The following is a 22,265-nucleotide window of genomic DNA, read 5'->3' as shown; positions in this document are numbered from 1 at the left end:
AGTAGCAGTTAGGTTTAAGTACTTCCTGTATTTTTGCGACATCGACAGTAATTGAATTTCTACACATTGTCGTTAGGTGTCTTCCAAATGTCTTGAAGCATTTAGATTAATCACCACAATGCCGATAGTTTTGGTAAAAAAAAAAGTGAGAGTCGATAAGTAAACTGACTTTTTTCAATGCAAAAATGTAGTGTGAAAGGGGTGAAATAAACGAAACATTTTTATGAGAGGGGAGGGAGTGAAAGCCAGCAGAAAGGCGTAAAAGCTTACAAGAGTCTGACTCATGCATGCACTTAGAAGGAAGTGCCAAAAACAAAACATATTTCCAACTATTCAACACAGGAATAAAGAAAATCCTATATGAAATTGTTTCCAGTGAAGTATTTCCGAAGAATCTCCTGAGCATTAAGATGTCTTGGAAAGAGTAGCTCACATCACTCAAGAGACAGCCTTATGGCGACAACAACCGGTGCCAAGCATCGGGAATCAAAATTGATTTTAGAAAATCTGAAAGAACAAAAGTCTGTTCTGACAGGTGTTCTTCTATGTGCATAACTCAAAAAAGTGATGAATGGACAAGAATATTTAGGCATTTTCGATTGCAAAGATTCATAATTTTGTCTTTATTCTTTAATCTTGAAATGAAGGGAAACAAATCCCAGTCTGCAGTATTAATATAACATTTAATATATATTAATTTCCCCATGAAAAAAAAATGCACGGACATACTTAAGATAATAAGCAACACCTGAAATATGGTACTTGTTGATTGATGGAAGCTAATTCCGCTGTCGGTTCCAATTCTTTTGGCAGATAAATATGAATTTCAAAGAATTCCGTCGAGCCAGTGTTTAGAAATAACTTGTATGCGGACGGATACGCACCATTTTTTATTAGGTCGTGTTTTTGTTATAATGCTGCAGTTTAATATTTTGAATATCAATGAAAGCAAATAAAAATAATAATATGCAGAAGATTTTCTTTTCGTGGAGGCTTTGCTTTCATTTACAGACATGTCTGTATCATCTATAATCGCTGGCACAGCTGGTGGAGTAAATAATGTCTTCTCTCCAGCTTATAAGTTGTGGATTCGAATTTTACTGTAGCATGTAAGATGTTTATAATCGACTATAGGTAGTAGGTGATTTTCATCGCTCGTGTGGGACCAAATCTACTTAGTGACTGTAGCAAGAAATACACCGGTGTCCATAAGTTAAGGAACAAAGAGAAAAATCACGATAATTCAAAAACTCTATGATGAATTTTTATGCAATTTGATAAAAAAAAATTAGTATATGTAGAAGAAATGTCCGCGAAAATGCAAATAAACAGTTTAATTCAGTAACAAATGGGTATACGAAAGCAATATTCAAAAACAAGTGGTCAAAATGAGATTATCAAAGTGTCACTACGAGTTTAAGGAATGTAGTCGTCCCTCACCGCAATACAGCGTTCTCAACGATGTTTCATACTGTTTGTAATGGTGTGCAGGAGCTCAGGTGGTAATAACTATTGCTCCTGCAAAACTCTCCTAAGTCCCTCAAGGTCTGGGGAGGGGGACTGAGAGCAGCAACACGTCTACCTGGAGCATCCCAGATATGCTTGATAGGATTAAGGTCAGGAGACTTGATTGGCCAGTCCAGACTTACGATTGTCTCTTTTTGAAGATACCGATCCACAATCTTCGCTCGATGATGCTTAGGATAAATGTCTTCCTCCCCTATCATACTTACATATGAACGAACATAGGGATACAGAACATCGTCTGTATAAGTTGCAGCATTCATAGTTCCGCTAGGAAGCACATACAGGTCAGTGTATTCGCCCAACAAGATGTCTCCGCAAACCATCACATTACCTCCACCCTAAGTGTCACTTTCACGGATATTAGTGGGATGATAACGCGTCCCTGTTTCTTTTTACTGACTGATGATCACAGTAATGGGGAAAGACAGCTGAAACAATAACCACAAAAAAGGGATGCTGGACAGATAGTGGTAGATCCAGTCAAGGTAGAGGATAGGAGAAATCGCCCCCCCCCTCCTCAAGAAATCAGAAAAATATTGCAACTGTTCGGTTATGCAACAATACCTGCCTCTATGATTTTGTGAATCACAATACAGTACACATTTAAAAATGAAATGAATTATATTAATTAAACAAAATCAAAAAATGTTCTAAAAAAACCAATATTTATTTCTCAACCCTTTACCTCCCACTAAAAAAGTCAACCCTACTGCCAAAACTAAATTCTGGATTTCCACTGGTCAAGAAACGGATATCATGAAGTGTCGATATGTTTTTTTTTAGAAAACGTTTCTTGTGGGATCGTAAGAATATAGAATCACTACGTGCATATAATTGTTTAACTATAGCCTACTTTTTTATGATAAGAAACAAAACTTCTGCATGTTTCGCTGTAAATAACTAGCAGTTATTTACAAATTTGTAAATAACTTTTGGTATAATATTTAACCGCTTTACCATTGTTGGAATGTTGTGGTTCGCTCGAATTTTATCTTTTTAATTTATGCGTGCTTGTGTATGTATTTATTCCGAAAAAAAGCTCTCCGTCTCCACAACTTTATCCACCAACTACAGGGAACCGCCACTACCATCATCACCTACACCAATGCCATCTACTGCTCACCACTACCACTAGTATTTTGTCTGTAAATTGCGTGTGTTCTCAAGGCTGGCTGATTTGGCTGTATGCGGGATGAAAAACCCGAGTTTCTGGTAGGAAAAAACCCTGCTATATAAGTATGAGATGGCTAACTCACCTCCAATTGAAAATAACCCATATAAAGATTCCTCTCATCATGACGAGAATCGAATTTAGGCCTTTTTCAATCGTGCTACGGAGGCACTTAAATATCTGGTCAAAATAACACGACCTAGAACTTAGAGCGGAACAAGTGAGGCCATCTTAATGGCAGAAAGGCGAAATAAAATTAGAAATAAACAGCATGAAAAGCAACTAGGAATAAGTAAGATTAATAAACAGAATCACTTTTGAGTGCAGAAACACCGACGGAAAAATGGAGGCAGGAATAATTCAGAACAATGAAAATTTGATGCAAGAAAAAGGAAATGGAATACGTGAGAATATCAGAATGATAAAGATTAAAACGATGATACCTTGTAAGATATGAAAGATACATAAAGATGGTGGCAGCATTTGAAAGAACTATACAATAGTCAGGATATACATGTTAATATAATCAAAAATAGTCTGTGCAAGAGAAGATCTGACATTCTGTAAGAAGAGTTTAATAGTGTACCTAGAAACTAAATGGAAAAGAAGCAGATCAAGATAGTATAAGAACTGATAAAAGAACAGGTGATATGATAAAATCTGAGTTGACCAAACTTAAAAGGAGATACAATAAGGGACCTCAAACAAATTATATTAATCCCAATACCAAAAAAAGCCAATGCCAGAGACTGCAAAAATTATCGCGCAATTAGTCTCTTGCCATATGCTTCAAAACAGAATACAAAAGAAAACAGAAGAAATAAAACAGAAGGGAATATATGTGAAGACTAGTTAGAATATAGAAGAAAATATGGGAAAGGTGAAACAATCCTTGCACTAAGAAAAATCATCGAAATAAAAGACTGGAGAAAAAAAGTTACATTTTGCTTTCAAAAATTTGGAAAAGGCATTTTAGAGCAGGTTGGAAATATCGTTGAAAAGTATGGAAAGAGCTAACATGGATTGGAGAGACAATAAGATTATATATATGGGTATTCAGAACAGGTAGATTGGGAAGAGACGAGAATTACTAAAAAAAAAAACAAAAAGAGAGGGATGATCAAGTCAGACAGGGATTGCTTCTTGTACTAAATTTTTAACATATATCGAACTAGCTATAAACAAAATTAAAATAATATCTAATATTCTTATAAAGGCAGTTTACAGATGAGATTTGCATGACATCGCAGTAATTGCTGGTTTGCAAACAACTATAAAAATGATTCGTCGGCGGAGGAGAGAATTAAAAAAAAAAAAAAAGCTAAATACGAGTGAAACAAAAGTCCATGTCAGGATTACAACTCTCCCAGTCACTGGCTAAGATTCCGCTCAACAGTGAAACAATACATATCCAGTTTCTTTCAGTTATAAACAAAGTTAGAAAGATTTATAAATGCATATGTTTGGAGTATTACGCTTTATGGACGTGAGACCTAGATTCTGTTAAAGCAAACACCAGAATAATTGAAACATTGGAGTTAGAGTTGGCGAAGAGTACCGAAAAGTAAATGGAGGGGGGAAGTGATCAACGAGAAATTACTCCCACGAATAAGAGGAAATAAATATCATTAGGAGAGTATATAATAGAGGAAGGTGAATATCTCTTGAGGAACAGCAACTGTGATAGATAAAAGACAAACATGGAAGGACACCGCAAAAATTTTATGGAACAAGAAAGATGCCTTTAATCACTAATATTGCTGCTGCTGTTTTGATGAATAAAAACAAGAATGTGTAAAAACAAGAATGCTCGTCCTTCTAGTGTCCTGAATGAAATTATTTTTGATCCTATTTATATATGTCATTCTTTTTAATTTTCACTTACTAAATAACTTTTGAATGGATAGTGGCAGTTATTTGCGATCAGAGTGGACTTACAAATATCCAATTGCATACGATTGAATTTCATTCCGATGCACTATTCGTACCAACTCTGATTCAATGGCATGTGACCCAATTTTAAATCCATTTTCCAACTGAATAAAAATCGTTATCTTTATCATTACAAATGGAAAAGTATTTCCAGTATATATTGACATCCCATAATGATGCAATTTTGGAGCTATTTTATTCTCGATTGCATTTTGCCATCGTCGTTCTTAACTTCCTGTCCATAAATGAATCTATCATTCAATTAGTTAAGCTTATTTAGTCCGTCCCAGTGCCTGAAGATGGCGTATTAGGAAATCTACTGTTCAGTGCGATGCTATGACGCAAACAGTTGACGTATTCTTGAATGCCCCTTTCCACATTCCATAAATAACATCAGTGCATTAAATGTATTTCCGTTTGAAAATGCAATTTATTATAGTAATCCAATGATGTTTCTAATCGATGACGTCATTCGTGAAACAAGCACTGAATCGCAGTGACCTCTATATGAGGTGTTTCATGTAAAATTGGTTTTGGAATTTTTGTTGTCACTCAAGTCAAAAATCAATATTTAAAAGAGAACATTTCCATTTTTACCAGTGTATTGCAAAGGCAATTCGGATTCTTGAAATGAGTTTTCTTTAATTTAGAAAGCGCAATGTGAAAACTTCAAACCACCTCACCAAAAAAAAAAAAATATATATATATATATATATATTTATTTATTTATTCATTCCAATCCCACCCAAGAAAGAATGGAAATCCATACCACTTTTTTTATAGTACACTATAAATGGGTAAGGATCAGGGAATCAAGAATCAATCTTGCTCAAGATTGATTTATTTTTTTATTGATTCAAGAATCAATAAACAAGATGATGGTCCCAGTGAGTGATTTAGTCATCTATCACCTCGAATTATGTCATAATCTTCTTAGATCTTGAGAATTATTCGCAGAAAATCAATAACGCAATGACACAGACCAGTGGAGAGGTTTGAGTTGGTTGGTTGTTTAATTTTGAAAAATAGTGTTTTTTCATAGGACAGACAGGAATATAAATGAACGAATTCGTTGAAAATGCATGAATGTATTTTTTTCATAGTAACATTATGGGACAATTCAGGACGAATCGAGTAAATTATTTATTTTCGATCCGATACCACAGATTTTCTTGTATGTTTATTCCCTATCCGATTTCACTTCACAAATAACTTTATTATTACGTGATGCCTCCAGGGAGGCCAAAGACTCATCGCGGGAGAGGTACCTACTCTACAACTCTCCATCTCTACCACTTAATTCACCAACTACAGGGAACCGCAACTACCATCATCATATACACCAACGCCACTAATATTTTTAGTCTGTAAATTGTGTGTTTTCTCAAGGCGGATTTGTCTGCATGCGGGATGAAAAACTCGAGTTTCCGGGAGAAAAAAGCCCTGCTATCCCCGTATGAGATCGGATAACTCACCTTCAATTGGGGAAAAAAAATCATATAATGATTCCTCTCGTCACGACGAAAATCGAACTTCGGCCTTTTCCAATCGAAGGGCGCAACACACCTTCGTTCTTCCAATTACGATGCTTTTGTGCAATCACAAACAACAATTTGTTGCTTTAATGCCAGGACACTGGTATCAGAGTTTCTTCTATTGACTATGTTTTGAGTCAAACTTAACTGCGGTTAAAAAACCTAGTTAGCGTATCCCATTATTATTATTTCAACAGCATGGAGCCCAAGACAACTGCCAGCCGTATCATGGTCGTATGCGGCTAAGACATGGTACTGCATTCAGCCTTATAGGAATAATAATTCCCTGCACTGGCGCTAATAAAATAGGTGCGATGTGAAGGAAACCTCCAAGCCAGGGCCAGAGCAACTTGAAAGTTTCGAATAGATTAATCATTAAGAAAACTGCAAAAATTGTATCAACACTTGGAGATGAAGTTTCAGATTTGAATTTTGAATCTGTTGTTTGCTTTAAATCACATAATTGAAATATTAATTTGAAGCAGTTAAAACTTCAGAAAAACTCAAATTTCACTTTTTTTTTTTATTATTTGTAAAGGATTCGATAATCCGGTACCCCTACTCGACAGACTAAACATAGGTTTTCAAGTCTCTTTAGGCTTCCAGATAAGCTGGATGGTGGTTTCACAATGGGTGATGAAAATCATCTACAACCAGATATTTAATAAAATATAGAACTTCATGAACGATTTAAATTTGATGTGAGACAAGTGAATACAGAATGAATTTTGTGAGTTGCGATGTTCCAAATTAAATAAAAGAAATAACGAGTTAATTTCCTGTAAAAATCTGATGCAAAACATTTTTTTTTTTTACACAAGGTTTAGAATGCATTTGAAAGAACAGTAACTTGCGTCAAAATTCGTTTTATGTCACTATTTTATGTAATTGCATAATATTATATGCGATTATATACAGTAATACCCCGCCTTACGACGCTTCGCTCATAAAACGCTGTTCAATGTCCATTTATACGACGTTGCATTCACTCATACGACGGTTTTAGCGACATGATGTTCCAGCAAATCAACAATCATCTATGCTGTTTTCGTGAACCGTTTACGATGTCGTAGCTCGCTACATCTGTTTTGATGTTCTTCTCTTCACGTATTATGCCTACGAGCTATCCTTAGCCCTTCTAAGTCATACCCGTCCCGAGGATAAGGTGGCGAGTCCTATGCCTCCCGGTGTGTTCTATGTCTGTAGATGCGTATGTTCCCCGGGGCAGATTTGCCTGCTTGCGGGAGGAAAAACCGATAAACTAGGGAGAAAAACTATAATTAATGCCAGCAGCATCCAGGGCTCCCAGGTTGTACCCTTCCAAGCACTAACTGGGCTCAGGTTTGCTTAACTTCAGTGATCAGACGAGAACTGGTGCTTTCAAACCGATCTGGCCGCTGACCTCTTTTGATGTTTCGCTGTGAATTCTATCATTTTATTTGATTGTTGTGAATAATGGCAGACAGAATTCCAACTAAGGGTGCTGTTGCTTCCAGTGAAAAGAAGACGCGTAAACCTATTATATTAGATACTAAGATTAAAATTATTAAATTTAGTGACGTATCTCACACTGAGATAGACCACAGGCTAAACTTATTTCTCACTACTGTTGTTAAAAACAACGAAAACGTTCTTCGTGAAATAAAAGTGCTACAACAGTTAATACTGCAGTAATTTATAAACACGAGAATGTTATTGTCGAAATGGAAAACTTTAATGGTGTAGACCAGTGTTTCTCAACGTTTTTTTTGGATCATGCTCCACCTCAACGTCTCAAAGATTTTGATACACCCCCCCCCCTCTAGCATAATAGTCAGCCAAGTGAAAAGGAATAATATAAATATGTACATGTACATTTTTAATTGCCCCCCCCAAAAAAAAATATTCAAATTGCCCCACGTTGAGAAACACAGGTGTAGACTGATGACCAAACCGGTTGGCATGTTCCCTTTGTCGCTTTACGACAAAACTCATACAGCGGTGGTCTGGAATTTAACATGTCGTATGAGCAATGTACGTGTGTATAGTGCAATAGGGATTTTATTTTTTCCTTCTTCTCTGAACGTGCGTTTTATGATGACTAATAGTTGTGGATGGGCAATACCAGAGGAGAAAGAAGAAATTTGTTAACAGTGGAACTTAACAAGTCCTATGTTCACAATACGCGCGTGTAGTGCATTTGGGATTTAATTTTTTCCTTCTCTGAAAGCTATCGCATATTTTGTTTTATGATAACCAATGGCATGCTAATACCATGGATGGGCAAGACCAGATGAGAAAGAAGAGACTTGTTAACACGTCTCTTCTTTCACTGAATTTGAAGACAATAGACTGTACTGTTTCGGAAATGCTTGTTCTAAACGACATTAATCGAAAAAAAGAAAAATGAATCAAGATGTAAGAAAATTTTGTTTTGAGAGTTCGGAGTTGAAAGACCAATTTTAAATAGCTGCTACACGTATTTTAGAAGGGGAAAATTACCAATGGCAATTCTGAACGATGTCCATCAAAATATTTGTGTAAAAGGCAAACAGCAGAAACTGAATGTATGTCCAGAATAGGAGGCCATTTACCAATATCGTCTACAAGAATTAGAAGGAAAGGCCATTCATTATCTGTGGGTGATGATGCAATGAAAGCACTATCCCAAAAGTAAACACAGTTAAAGATACAGTTAAGGCCAATAGCTTTGGCAAGAGACTAGAAAGTATGACTGTTTTTAGTAATACATGGACCTCGTAGGATGAAAGTTTCCTGCTTTTAACGTTTTCAAAAAAAGTGTTGGATGCGCTGGTAGTCTGCTGTTTCAGATTTTGGCATGAACAGAAAAGGAAATAAAGATTTCGATGAAAGCTAACCACTATATGCCCGGTTCTTCTCTTGTAACATTGGCACACTTCTTGGAGAACCAAGGCTGCTTAGAACAGACGAGAATTTTAAGTATCGCCATGAGAACAGACGAGAATTTCAATAACTTCTATCCTATCCTGTCTTCCTATGAATTTAGAACCATTGGCATGTTATGGTCAAGTAACTTGACTTCTTATAAACATAATTTTAGAAATGATAAAGAGTAGTTAATTCTATTTCCATGGTGCCGTGTTTGTCAGGGTGTGTTTTTTCCATCAGTCTCTCTCTCTCTTTTTTCCCTCTCCCTAGGATAAAAAGTTGTTTACTGGACAGGACTTCATAAATTGTATAAAGAATATTCTTTCACTACAGAACTCGTTTCATCGCAAGAAATGTTATTTTTATTTATTTATTGTTTTTGTTTAGCAGTGTAGCAACTAACCTCGAAAGTACTTAAAATCCCAGGCGACCAAGATTACTTCCTTACGTGACTTCAAACGCACAGCGAAGTTACTCGCTACATGGATATGAAACTACATTATGAAATGTAGTTTGTATTCATGTAAAGCGGTAGTTATTACTCTCCGATTTAAAAAATAAAACAAATAAAATTGCATCATGTTTCCGATTTTCGGAAACCTCTCCCTTCCAAAAATAAATAACATATAAAAACAACTACTTCGCAGACGAGTATGTAATATTAAAAGTATAATAGTTTGTGCTAAAAGATTTGCCTATTTCAGTCCACAATTTACTTCAACTAAAATGGACATCGATTTTTATATCTGCTTAAGACTGTCCAGTGTATTCTCTTATGTATCGAGAAATTCTATCAGTACTTGCGTCTGCCAAACCGCATTAAAGCGAATATCACTCCTGTAAATCGATTTATGTTCTCCATTTTGTCGACCGTGTGTAAGCGAATCTAGGCAAATCGAGTTCGCGAATAAGGAGGTTGGTTGTACTGCATATAAAACAAGAAAGGTTGACTGCCACGGTATTCACCCAGTGTTGAGAAATGCGTGTGTGTGTGAGAAGGACATACTGTCAGAACTGGAGTCTCTTAAAGACATGCTTTCTGTGAGGTTTTCATGTACTGTTCTTAAAGGCAACTAACTGTATACATAATAAAATATCGTAGAAAGGCATCTGATAATGTAAAAAAGATAAGCCAACGTACTCAGAAAACAGGAGGCTAGCCGTAATTTTGATGCTGCTATTTGGTTGACATTTTTATTCCATATATATATATATATTTTTTTTTTTTTTTTTTTCATTAATGATATCGTTGTTGCTGTTATGGTATTGGTCGAATTTCGGATGGAAATTTAAATCTCAGCCAAATTGCAGTCGATACCAACTACAGAGGATTTCTTTATCCGACAGTCAATCCACAGGAAAACTTAAATAAAATGAATGAAATAGCATTTCAAAAATAGCTAAAAACACACTAAAAAAAAGTAGTATTCTCCTCCTCTTCACTACTTGATCACTTTTCTGAGATGAGTTTTTTTTTTAATGTGATTTTACATTTTTTTCTCTCTTTTGGATGAAGTTAGGTGCAACAAAACTACTTGAAACTGAATAAAAGACCTGCAGAAGAGGAGAAAACTACATTTTTTTTCCCCAGTGTTTTTAGCTATTTCCGAAGTGCTCTTTATTTTATTTAACGCTTCAAATTTAACATTTTTTTTCTGTGGATTGACAGTCGAATAAAGAAAGCCTCTGTAGTCGGTATCGATGATGCTCTGATCGGAAAGACCTGGTTTGAAATCGAATCTCATCTAGCACAGGAAAAACGTTTACAATTTTCTTTCCCGAAAATTGGTTTTTCATATCCAACAAAACAGGCAAACCGATCCGGAGAACTGGCACTGCTCTCATAGCCTTAGTTGCTATTGATCTGCCATTTTTCTCTATTGAATAAAATGACAAATCGATAACAAGTAGTCAGCAACTCGCTACGGTTCCTTTCCTCACAAAGATTCACTGAGGACGGGAGAAATGGAAGAGTCTGACATCCAGAGCGCTGACTCTTGTACGCTGTATGATCGTCAGAAACCTACCTCTTCTTTGGGCTGAATTACAGTACATCTAAGAACTCTTGTTATGATGATTAAGCGAGTTCAGTCAATGTTATCAGCGCTGTGCAAATAATCTGATGTGGACCCTGTGCAATTAAACAAAAGCAAAGTTATGAGGTGAGGGTATTTCCTAAACTTGCATGCTTTTTGGATTGGAAAAAAAATCCGAGATCCCAGAAGAAAAACAAACCCTGCCAACTTCGTATAATACCAGTTTAAGTTTAGTTGAGAAGACTTGCCATTCTTTTCAACCAAGGATATTTATTATCATATATTATAATTTTATACTAAGTACATTTATTTCCTAGCCTTCAATTAATTTCGTGTTTCACAAAATAAAATGAAAAGAGGTAGAAAAGCCTCGTTAAAAAAGTAATAAATAAATGACAAACTGCGAAACCGATAGTTCGTTCGAAATTTTAATAGCTGACGAATTTCTTTATCAACTACTTCCTGAGTTTTACCCGAGGGTGGATGCGAGTTCAGTAGTTCTATTCAGTAAAATAGATGCCCCAGATTTCAGCTTAACCGTCATAATGCTACAAAAACAGATATTTAATTTTTACGTATTACATTCTTGTAAAAGTAAAAGATAAGCATTCCATTCTGTAATATTGTAAAATCTGAATAATATAAAAGTTTTGAATGCCTCTTTGTAAGAACTACAGTACTATGCGAACTCATCGGTACTGCTACATTAGGGTACCGGGAGAAGGGATTGCATGAGAGAGACTTCCAAGCAGAGAAACACTATTTTAGAAGACAAGTTTGTTGTGTCCATTCGAAAGGATGAATTTCAATTGAACTCTTAGGGAGTGGCGCCATCTATGCGATAATGTAGAAAGTTGTAAAGGACCGCGTCTCACCGTTGAATATATTCCATTTGAGATCTAAAGGATCTCACTGTTAAGCACGAATGATAGTTCACTACCCTTCCTTTCAATTCATGTTTAAGTTAAGCCACATTTAGTTCGTCTATTTTTAAGTAAAATAAATATGAAATTGGCAAATAACATATGAAGTGGCTCGTTTGAAAACTTGCTTCTTTCACAATAATGTATGAAACTGATATTGTCATCTAAGGCGTAGCTATATTAAATAGATCAAAAGCAACTATTAATTATACATGCTACCAAAGACAACCAGGCAATATTAGGACCTAACTGCAAAATGTTTGGAAGCCCTGTAAATGCTAGGCATTCCATGACTAAATTATTATTAATGTACTCGTTCTTCAATTAACAGCGGTCGTTTAAATCATTCAACACTTTGGGAGTGGATGTTTGAATATCTGAGTAAAGATAAATTTCAATGCTTTTACTGGAGATCTTTTCCAAACATGGTTGGAAAAGTACCATGTTTGGTCTCTATAAATAAAAATAATGGTAATAAATACAAGAAAAAAATTAAATTTATAAAAATCTCTTAGCTCATCGACGGTGCTAATTTATAAATACAGGTTTATATTCTTTCACGATGGGAGCAACATAAAAAATACGAAAAATAAAGCATATTTAAAAAGTATTTTTTACATGATGTATATCTGCTAAATTTCAGTATCTAAGATAAATGTTTTGGCCACTGAAGAGCTGAAACTACCACAGCATGATTTTTAAACTTGATTTTCTCTTGTTTGACTTGGAAAATATAAATAATTTCTATTCAATTCTATTTTTAAAAGAACAGATCATATTTTTATGCGTAGTATATGCAAAAAAAAAAAAAAAAACTATTCTAGCGAAAAAGCTACGATTGTGGAAAACTTAATTTTTTTTTTTAATCTTCTCAAAAAATAAAAATAAAAAACTTTTGGAGTATATTCAAAAGTTTCCAAAGTATTCCCCCCCCCCATTTTCATCCTCAAACTATCGGAAGATATATTGTAGGCATAGAGTCCATTCGCTTTAAGCGAATGAACAAGATGGAAAGAATCACACCTGGAAAAATTTTTAAAGGGAAAAGCGTATTTTTAGAGGAGAGGGAATTGGGGCTATTTAAACTCGAAACTTCCAGTTTTCGGATAGCCCCGTAAACCACGCATCAAAAATTTTAGCTTCCTAGTCACTTTTGAGGTGGATAGACATTTTGATTTGCTACTAAGCAGCGTTCATATAATATACGCAGCGCATGCATACAATACGATACGTAGAGTACTGCACTGTAAGCATTGTATTTACTCAATTCCCTCTCCTCTAAAAAGACGCTTTTTTATATGATAAAAGAATAGAGGGCAATGTGCCAAGACCATCCTTGACGATGCCTCCCCTCCACCTCTGGCAGATTTACATGATAATTTTGTTAAATTCTGGAGTACAGTCTTTTCTGCTCCACCTCCACACTTCCCTGATGATGACCAACCTACGATATTGAGGTCCATTCCTGCCCTTCAAATATACCAGCCTGTTTCCATCCAGGAGATCAAAGCAGCTCTTCCACCCAATTTCTCCGCATCCGGGCCTGATGGCTTTCCTGAGGCTAAGCTTCGGAAGGTGCTGTTGAATATTCTTCAAGACTTATTGGACATTCAACTTTCTAGTAAAGCAATACTACCATACCTACGCGCTTCAAGAACTATCTTCATTCCGAAGAAAGAAACTTCAAGCCGTGCATCAGACTTTAGACATCTCCCCTATGATACTTGGACTAACATAAAATCTTAGTTAAACTTCAACATACAGCATGATTATAGACAGAGAGTTTTTGTCCCTTCGGACCGCTGTGCCGAGAATATATATATCTTCTTTCTTCTCTTCTGATTCCGCCTTAAGCCTCTATATATGGCGTCGCTTGACCTACGAAAGGTCTTTGATAGCGTCTCCCTTCCCACTCTCCTTCGAGTGCTGTCTATTGCTCGATATCCAGAACCCTTTCTTTCCTATGTTATGGAGCTATACTTGGGTAGCTCCATCACTATCACTACAGGGTCCCGTGCGACTTCTATTCCCGCAGTGCGAGGTGTTCGCAATTGTGATCCTCTATCCGCTCTTTTCTTTAACTGGGTTAGATGAGTTTCTTCACTCTCTTCCTAGCCATATAGGCTACTCTTCCTTTAATGCTATGGCCTTTGCGGACGATCTTATTCTCGTAGCCTCTACTAATGTAGGCTTGCAGGACCTCCTTGACCGGGCAGTTGACTTTTTCTCTATTCGAGGCCTTTCTATAGAGAAGTCCTGCTCTTTAGCTCTTGTCCCCTCTGGTCGTGACAAGACGCTTAAGGTAGAGACTATAGAGTTTTCCCTGCACAGGAGGCCGTTGTATGCTTTGACCATCCTAGAAGAGTGGAGATACTTCGGTATCATGTTCATAACATAGGAAAGAAAGGGTTCTGGACATCCAGCAATGGACAGCACTCGAAGGAGAGCGGGAAGGGAGACGCTATCAAAGACCTTTTGTAGGTCAAGTGACGCCATATATAGAGGCTTAAGGCGGAATCAGAGAGAAGAGAAGAAGATATATATATTCTCGGCACAGCGGTCCGAAGGGACAAAAGCTGTACTCTGTCTAGAATCATGCTGTATATGTTGTTGAAGTCGTTTAACTAAGATTTTATGTTAGTCTAAGTATCATAGGGGAGATGTCTAAAGTCTGATGCACGGCTTGAAGTTTCTTTCTTCGGAATGAAGATAGTTCTTGAAGCGCGTAGGGTGGTATTGCTTTACTGGAAAGGAGAATGTCCAATAAGTCTTGAAGTTCCCCAAAGGGAAGGTCTTCTGTCCCTTCTATCCTAGAAGCTGGGATCGCTTCTTTGAGGAAAGCTCCCCTTAAGCCCTAGCAAAGGCTGTTTCTCCTTTCCCACCATCCCCTACCTCGCTTTTACCACAAGTTGATGTTTGGTAGGATATATCTCGGTACTGTCCCGAATGGACAGTGCTATCCATTCAGCCGTGAGATCATGGCTCCGACTGCCGTCTGACACCTACTGCATATTTCCACACGAGGGTGAAGGACGGTGGGCTCGGGGTTCCATCACTTAGATGGCTGATCTCACACCTGCGGCTGTCCAGAATCGCGAAGTTAGAACTATCTTCTTCCTCTATCTGCAGAGAGGCTTTCTATAGCCCATTAATACAAGAAGACTTTAGGAGGGTTAAAGGCTGGTCCCATTATCAAGGTACCTTAATTGAGTCAGCACTTGCAGAACACAAGAAATGGACATCTCTGTTGTACTGTTCTGTAGATGGTGCTCCTTTAAAAGAGTTATATCTGCTGCCTCCCGACATGATTGGAACCCAGTCATGCGGGCTCCATGGGGTAGTGACGACTCAAACTGCAGGGTTGGCTGCCACTACAGTGAGATATTGTCTCATATAGCCCAGTGTCGCTTCCGCACCCATGGGGGCCGCGTGCGGAGGCATGAAGCCGTGGTCTCCATTCTGAACAACCGCTTTAAGAACAAAGGTTGGGAGACCGCGGTGGAACCACATTATAGGACCTCCGCGGGTTTGCGTAAGCCAGACTTAGTGATTTAAAGAGATGGTGACGTTTGGGTAGTTGATGCTCAGGTGGTGGGAATAGGGTCTATAGTCATAATAATAAGGTAAACTATTATAAGAATAACCAAGATCTAGTTAGTAAGATCCAAGAGGAGCATGGGGCAACGCCGAGGTTTATCAGCGCCACCATCTCTTTACATGGCGTATTGGAGCGCAGATAGCTATAAGGACATAAAACAGCTTGAGCTTACGCAGGAGGATATAAAAGTTCTTTCGTTGAGGGTCCTACAGGGCACACCAGTGTGCCCTGTAGGACCCTCAAGCAAACTAGAACAGGCATAGGGTAAAACACTTGTAAAGGCTTAGTCCTATATCAAGTCTGGACGTGATATAAGGGTAGTATTGCCCATAACTAGTACAAAGATTGAAAAAAAAAAAAAAAAAAAGTGGTGTACCACAAGGATCAGTGCTTGGTTTACCGTTATTCAATCTGTACATCAGGAATACTGCTGATATGCATTACTTGCAGAATGATTTGAATGGGCTGGAATTGTGGGCATGGAAAAATGGGTGTCAGTTCAATGTGAGTAAATGTAAAGTCATTCACTTCGGCATGATTAGATATCCAATGTCGTATTATATTGGTGGGATTAGGCTAGAAGAAACTGATGAGGCTAGATCTTGGAGTTTTAATAGATAGGAAGTTGAAGTTTAGGGGCCATGTGGCAAAGATTGCAAATACAACTCAAAAGATAATTGCAATACTGAAACGAACGTTCACATCTAAAGATAAGGATGTTACTTTGCCTCTTTACAAGGCCTTGATAAGATCTCACTTGGACTATTATGCGCAGGTCTGGTCTCCGTTGTGATTCTGCTATACTGGAGAAGATACAAACTAATTCATGAATTGTTCTTCCTGTCCTTACGATTGGCTTGCGACACACTTTTACATAAAGCAGTTCTTCTTTGAAGTTAAAAATGATGTACAATTAACGCTGCGATTACTTGTCTGTATATCAACTTACTACACATATTAATATTGCTTCTGATATTGTTGTTCACGTTATGCTGAACATTTGTTGTAAATATTCAGCATGCCATCCTACTGAACCGTTTGAAAGGATTAGCAGTCACTTTCTTTCTACTTCCGTTTAAAACCTCTTTTTTTTTTTTTTTTTTTTTTGTCTGTCTACAACCACGTACACGCATCTCTCTCTCTCTCTCTCTCTCCTGCCATAAGAATAACCCATTAGCAGTCCTAGATTGGTTTCGAGCACCAAATCAAAACACTATCCAGTGAATGAGTACCCATTCAAGTCAAGTCATGGCCTTAAAGTCACTATTCCTACCCAGCTTTCTACTTGTGTTTGATTTTGGAAACTGATACTGAAACGTTTTCATTTCAGAATGCAAGCCGAGCTAACATCAACGAGGACATAACCGAGTCATTTAATCTTACTACGAATTAAAATATGCGAACGTATCAGCTCGTTTAGCACAGACATGAAACTCGATACTTGGAAAGATTTCCTGGCTAGGCGGCTGTATTTCAATATCTCGTTCACCTTTTACTGTGGGCATGGAAATAAAATAGATGGAGTTGGTATGACTATTAAAATTGCTATTAAAAAGTTGAAAATGGTTAAAAATGTTAACTGCCATTGGACATTTTTAACGCTTAACATAACTACTTGAAACATTATTTCTGTTGCTCAATAATACTCGGGCAACAATTTTCTGTCTTTAATTTGGCAGCCATTTTTAGAAGGCGATTGTTATCTCTATGTATGTCTTTTGGATGAAGTATAAACATCTCAAAACGGCAGTAGGTGAGGTTGGAATTACGATAGAAATAACTAAGGATGAGGTAAGTAGTCTTACTGTCAGCTATTTGTCATTTTGTCTTGTTTTATATTTTCTGGGAGACAAAACTCTGCCACCTCCGTATGACTGATTGAACACATGATGCTAAAAACAGTACCGTATCTGTATAAAACAAGTTCTTTTAATATAACACTAGTTCAATTCAGATACTAGTAAACATTGGCGTGGAGTTTGCTAGTATTACTGGTGGTACTCGGCGAAGTTAACAAATATCCATGAAATATTTTCTTGTCTATTCTGTATTACGCTCACGCATTCACTACTATGATTAACACTTGGCATTCTCGTATTTAAACAGCGAAAGAGAAAATATCATTAAGTAGCTCCCTTTTTGATAAACGGATATATTCGTGGCAACTAATCCAATGGATTATCAATGTATACGTTTTAGAACCTAATGCGACTGTTACCAAACTTGGGATGTTTAGATTTAAGGACATTTCTCAAGCAAACTTTCAAGATCCCTTGAGCATTTTCAATAGAGCTGTATAAGCTCTTGAACCCTCAACATAGTAGGATTTTTTTATTATTTTTTATGGTACTTGATGTTATAATATTAGCTTTCAGATAACACCAAACATTTGTGAATTTTCTAGATTATAGGGTTCCAGCTAATTTTGTATCATCTTATATTTCTCGGCGGTTCTTTGTATTGAATAGCGTCCTAGTGGTAAAGCCTGCAGCCAGCTTAGTATCGTTCTTTTTTGGTAGCATAACGTTAAAGGTTTAAATCTACATCTTTCCTTCTAGGGACGTTCCTAAGATTTTATTTCAAATATTTAAATTTTAAATGACATGCTTTTAATGGCCTTTTAATGCTGATTTCAAAAATTTGCCTTGAGTATGTTATACTGATAGAAATTTATTGTGTGGCCGTGAAAGGGTGTAAAATGGCTAATGATGTTCGTAATATGATACATGATCATCCAAGCAACTCATTTTACCCTACACGTACATTTTTTTTAATATCAACACAACACACGAGGTCACAAGACCTATAACATAACAGTGCAATGTGTGAAGTGATTAGGAAAAACGAGTGAATTTACGTTTCTTGAAAAGGTGGTGGTTGCAAATTAGGTAAAGAAAAAGTATACAGAGAGAGGAATGCAGCGACAGACTGAAAGAAGATGAAAAGTTGGTTTCATAAGTTTGAAAACAAATTGTATGCTGACCAAAACCGGTCATTAGGAATGGTGGTGGCCAGTTTGATGCAGCATGGACGTACCTATTAAAGAGAATGCAAATGAATTATATTATGCAAATGACCCCTTCTGGACAGCATCATGCCGTATTACTGGGTAGATTTTTGGTATACGAACCCAGATATGAGAACAATAATAAGGTAGGTGGATTTGGGATTTATAAAGTATTAGTTCTGCAGACAAGAGTACAGTTTTGAACGCAAGATGATACTAGTTTTCTGGAGACTGGCGAGGCTATGGACGAGAAAGATTTATGCCAGGATGGATGTGAAAGTCAACACAAGAAGAGAAAACTGATCTTCGCTAGCGTTGGAAAAGTAAAGGAGACTGGAATAATATTTTTCTTCCGAGAAATAAGACAATTGCGTTTAGATAGCACTGAAATAATTATCTTCATCCCCACTGGAAAATGACGAGGAGATCAGCGTCTTAAGCACTGATCGGGTATTCAAGACATTAGTTATTGATGACAATCATTTCAGTGGGATAAGATTTCTGAACAAGGAAGAGAGATGGAATGTGCGCTCAACAAAACTATGGATGAATGGAATTTGATTAGGGCTAATGAGAGAATTTCGTTAACGTATAGAATTACGTGCGGACGATGATATATCCTAGCATTGACAGAAATCTGATCATTGCGGAGACAGTACTATAATAAGTTTGTGTTCATTAGTGTAGGGTTATTCCATGTGAAATCATCCAATTAAATTTTAAGCGGCATAATTTTGTGTTTTCATTAGTTACTTGGTTCACCCTATCCTTTATAGAAGTAAAAAATTTAAAAAAATGTTCCCGACAGTCTAATTATGGTGGTAATTTTTATCCAGTGGATCCACGGAAATTTTCACAATTTCGGAGGATTTTAAAATTGATCATCTCTCATTTCCAGCCAGTCCAATAAATACCATTAAATGTATGAATCCACAAGTGTGATATTTTGGATTTCATTTATACATGCGGGATCTGTATACCCAAAATTACCTTGTGAAGCTTTTCTTCTATGAAAAAAAATTGCCTCAAAATTTGTAAAAACTTAAAAACAGATAACTTAGAAATAAAAAAAAAAAAAAAATTCTGTGGGGAACAATAAAGACTATTTGAAATTTTTATTAGATACTTTTGATAGGTAGCTAGAAAATAAAATTGGTTCCATTCTGTTATCAACTCTTCAGCCTAGACAGTCTTTTAAAATGAAGAATACTGCAATATTTTTCGTTGTATCTTTCAGCGTACATCTACCCACCAGCCATTTTTTAAAGTGTATGGTAAATGTGAGAATAAAAAAAAAACAATAAACGAATGCTTAAACGAAAATAACTGTTAACTTGAAACCGCAAAGATGATTTTGATTTGTTCGCAAGGTGGCACTTTATATTTATTTTATTTATTTTTTTGCCACGTCACATGGCAAAATTTCACGTGATGGTGTTGAGGGGCACCATTAAATGGCTGGTCACAATGGCAAACTTGCAAAGGATATTAAAAACTATTGTATACCCACACTTCATAGAACCGAGTTTGGCAATTTGCCAAGAATATTCAATTCATGCTGAAGAAGAGAAAGAAATAAAGGATGTACGAATTGGTCATCGATACGCGAAACACGTGCTTTATACGTAAATATTCCAACTGTTGTACAAGCAAAATAGTTACCACTTTAATAACTAGAATTTTCATAAAAGGAAAGCTGATTTTCCGACGTATAATAATAAACACTCATCCCACGAAACGAATTGATTACCAAAATTAGTAGAGGTTCGGTGTAGGTGGGGACGGTTGTATAGTAGGCGTCCTCCCACGATGAGTCTTCGGACTCCTTGGAGGTGTCACGAATAATAATAAATATCGGAATGGATTCTCCTTCTGACATGCGCAGAAGTGTCTCGCATCTATGGGCGTATAGTACATATTGTCACCGCAAACAACTTCCCTTTTGTGAAAAAAATAAAAGTGAAAATTCTGTGTATCCACCGACAAAAATGGCCACCATAATTAACATTAGGACAGAAAATGGGGGAAAAAAAATTTTTTTTTTTCTTCCATGTAAAGAATTGGGAAACCAAATAACTTTCGTCAAAATACAAAATTTTGTAGCTTCAATTTAATTTTGTTAGATGATTTCAAATGGAAAGGCTCTATAATAATGAAATAAAAGAATGGTGAAACAAGCATCAGACACCAGCGGGCACTGCTGACTATTTCTGCAATGATCAGATTTCTCTCTCAATGCCGAGTCTTTGTTCATTTGCCTACAGTTAGTTCTATACATTAATAACATTCCTTCGCATTAATTCCCAAGCCCATCCATAATTCTGATGGGAGTACGTACCATTCCTCTTCCTTTCCTTGTTTGAGAAATCTTATTGTGCTGAAGTGATTCAATCTTCAAACTTGCTTTCATCAAAATAACGAAGCTTAATCCCCCCCCCCCCCGCAATGATTTCACTTGGAATGACCCGTATCACTAGTTGGTCGAGTGGAGAGTGTACCCGCTCTCTCCAACACGCTGTGGGTTCAAATCGCACCGTGCATTCGAGAATGGATACTTCTAATAATCCTACACTTTCTGTATGGAAAGGGCATCTGTGACATCACTTTTTTTTTTTTTTCCAACATAAATTTCACTGCCAATAGCTCATGAGGTATAGGAAGACTATGCAGTGTTTAAATAAAGAAGGGAAAATCGTATAAATCTAAGTTTCTCTGTACGATAATCAGTAAATACAGAACTAATTGACGTTCTAATTTCATATCCTGCTTAATTCTGAAAACGCTAACAAAATCTTTAAGACTTAAAAATGATTTATTAAAAAAATAATAATTGACAAATGGGTCAGGTTTTTTTTTTCTTTTTTTCTTACACTTTAAGCGTCAATATCTGTTCAATTTAAAACAAAACTGAAATGTGTAACTCAATGAAAATTTCAACCAAAATTCATCCACTCCAAGCGGCGCTGTATGAGCAGTATGTGTACATACTGTTGCAAAAAATTAAACAGTTTTTCCTAAGATAAATAGCAACATGTTTATGTGAGGTTGACGTAATTTCCACGTTAGCATTACCAGCATATCACAAATAAATTCTAGCTAATTTGCCTCTATTGGTGGCAAGTTTGCATGGGCGTAAACTGCTACGTTAGTGCGATACATTTTTCTTTCACGGTTCAGGACAAGCCTGGCTTTATTTTTTTGCTATTGTTTCTTGTAATAATTCCACCCATGAAAGGTTACAGCACGTTAGTACTACGGTGGACTAGAAGAGGCACCCATATCTATCTTTAATTAGACGAAGGTTTCGTTTTTAGACATGTAACCTTTATTGTTGGCTCTTCTTAACACAGGATAAATTATTTTTGCCACTAGAGGTAGGCGAATGAATCATTTGTCCAAGGTGTTTAAAAAACCCTGGTTTATCATTATTTGATTAAAAATCTGGTTTAATTATTATTTGATGGTATTATCTCTGTTATAATATTAACTCTGTGTATAGTTGGCCACAGAGAGGTCATTAAACCCATGAAGTGTACGTGTATTTGTCAATGTTTTCGACGGATGTCTTGCGAAACGAAAAAAGTTTTTTCAAAGGAAAAAACCCGTTTACCTATGTGTGAAGCTAACCGAGCATCGCAAAAAATATC

The 22,265-nt window shown here is 36.5% G+C and overlaps 1 protein-coding gene and 1 pseudogene across 1 annotated transcript in view; one reads left to right on the top strand and one right to left on the bottom strand.

The window, feature by feature from the left end:
* LOC150107269 (cGMP-specific 3',5'-cyclic phosphodiesterase-like) overlaps positions 1-22,265 on the top strand; it is a 453,449-nt gene that overhangs the window by 61,211 nt on the left and 369,973 nt on the right. The window lies entirely within an intron of this gene.
* LOC150107270 (5S ribosomal RNA) lies at positions 7,450-7,567 on the bottom strand (annotated as a pseudogene).

This window comes from Typopeltis vanoorti, chromosome 4 (genome assembly GCF_054136105.1).
Source record: "Typopeltis vanoorti isolate ZY-2024b chromosome 4, IOZ_Tvanoo_1.0, whole genome shotgun sequence".
Lineage (NCBI taxonomy): Eukaryota > Metazoa > Arthropoda > Arachnida > Uropygi > Thelyphonidae > Typopeltis > Typopeltis vanoorti.
Note: the sequence above shows the minus strand (reverse complement) of the source record. Positions and strands in the feature narration are given on the sequence as shown.